Here is a 2384-nt window from a genome sequence, read left to right on the forward strand (position 1 = left end):
TGCCGCGTGAGCTGCAGCTGTGGGCCTGTCGCATGCACGACCCGACTCGCTACTGGGCGAGGCATTTTCTTTTGTCACCATGTCCAACTGTCTCGATCGCCAACATGTTCTAGAATCGCTTTGTTTTTTCCTAAATTGCACACTGCAGCTCCGATTTTCGGCATGTGCGGGCAGGGTTACTGCGCGTGTGATTGTGGGAAGCTGACTTCTGGATCTTCGCAGGTGAGTAGTCTGCTCCAAGTTTCCGACGACGTGGGTCCTGGATTTAGTTTGTTTATTCATTCATACTCCCTCCGTTCCAAATTATAAATCATTCCAACTTTCTTGGAGAGTCAAAGCATCTTAAGTTTGATCAAATTTATACAATAAAGTGCTAACATTCATGATATCAAATAGGTACCATTAGTTTCTTCATTAAATATATTTTCATAATATCTCTATTCGATGCCATAAACTTTTGTAATTTTCTCTATAATTTTAGTCAAACATAAAAATATTTGACTCTCCAAGAAAGTTGGAATGACTTATAATTTGGAACGGAGGGAGTAGTAAATAATTTTTCCCTTCTAATCTAAGCTAGCACCGTCTGAATTCAAGCAACGTGAGGTCCATTACGTACTGATTGTTCTAAGTTACTATGTTACTGTACATTTTCTTTACTAGATTATTATTAAGAGAGACAATAGTATTTCATCACTATTATAATCTTGAAGAAAAATCCTTTCTGCCACCGTCATGGTCATTCCGATACTATGGCTACATAACTTTGTACAAAACGGAAGGTATCCAAGTCTCCATGGTGTAGCTAAATTATAGTGCCACGACTCAAGAACCATTTTGTAAAAATAAAGAAAAAAGTTCAAATTACTTCTTTGAAGTATGGACATTTCCATTCTATAGTAAAAGAAAGCTTAATTTGTTATCATATTAAAGATGCTTGATATTTTAATTGCATAAGAAAATATTAAAATTATTTAATTGCATAAGTAAATATATTTTTTTGAAATGAAATGTGCAGAATAAGAAAATATTAAAGTTACAAAAGGGAGGTAAAGGACAAACTTTACTGGATGTCTAACTAATATTTAGTTCAAAATGCTTGTATCATATGCAGCCATTAGGGCCTATGAAATGGAGCTTGCCCCAAACCATCCTAGGACCGCCGCAGTGTTCATGCGTGGTTACTGTTCACACGAACAGTAACCGCATTGTGTTGTTCACGGCAGCCCTAGGTGATAAGGACATCACCATGGTGGATGCGCATGAGCTTTAACCTTCTTCAAGTTACAAGTCGTCACCAACATGGTTTTCGCGTTCGATTTGGATTCATCAGACCATCCTGTATGGAAACGACGATATCTCCTACATACGGCATTGAAACGAAGCGTTCTTTGATGCGTTGGAAAGAAGACGACGAAGGCTTTCATTTGGTTCTGGTCCTAGATCTAGAAACACCATGGATCATTCTGTGTGACCACAACAAGGTGCTGCAGCACTAGTTTTGGACCACGTTGGCCTTGTATCGTGTCGGGCCTTATACCCATATTGTGGGTGCCCCCCTGTCACCCCCAATCCTAGCTCGCCCCTTTGATATAAACTCAGTAGCCGCCACATTAGAAAGTTGGGTTTTGTTTAGGTCTAGTTTTCCAGCAAGAAACTGAGATTGATTATTGTAACTGTGGCGACAAGTCCTTTTACTATAATCTAGGGCCATGTTCTTGTTCTCCTCAACTGTGTCGATTAGTCCTTTCGAATTGAGAGCTTGAACCTCTTACTCAGATCTATTTCATATACATCTGCAATTTCAGATTGCGTGTTTATACTTTCTTGCTTGTGTTCTTCGATTCGTTTGCAGGGAAAAGCCTTCTTGGCGAGGTCAATCAAGTTGTGCTTGGTTGATAACCAATGAAGCTGCGGTGTAGCGGTTGCAGGGGTTCAAATCGTGTCTGATTAGAAGCCTATATCATTAATGTCGAGTTCTCCACCAATCGAATTACCCATACCTATCGGAAGATCGGGCTAGTGCTACATCACTAGGATTAGATTTGTTATCTAGAGATAAGATTATATTGAGTTAGTTAATTAATTGTAGAGTATAGTTTTTTAAGAAGTCAAGTCACCTCGTCTATACAAGGATGGGACTGAGAGTGCCTACCTCTCCTCTCCTTGCCCTTGTGGTGCAGTCGCCAAGCATCGGTATGGTCACGTCACTTGGGTTTAGGGCCATCTAAAGTATAACCATGACACTTCACACTTGGTATCAGGAAAAGCCGATCCTACCCATGTAGCTACACTCTTATCATCATCATTAGCGTCGCAGTTGGTTTCACCATCGCCTTCACAATGGGCGTCCCTACTGGAGCCGACAATGGTGCTTCCTACCA

This window comes from Setaria italica, chromosome VII (assembly GCF_000263155.2).
Source record: "Setaria italica strain Yugu1 chromosome VII, Setaria_italica_v2.0, whole genome shotgun sequence".
NCBI classification, from domain to species: domain Eukaryota; kingdom Viridiplantae; phylum Streptophyta; class Magnoliopsida; order Poales; family Poaceae; genus Setaria; species Setaria italica.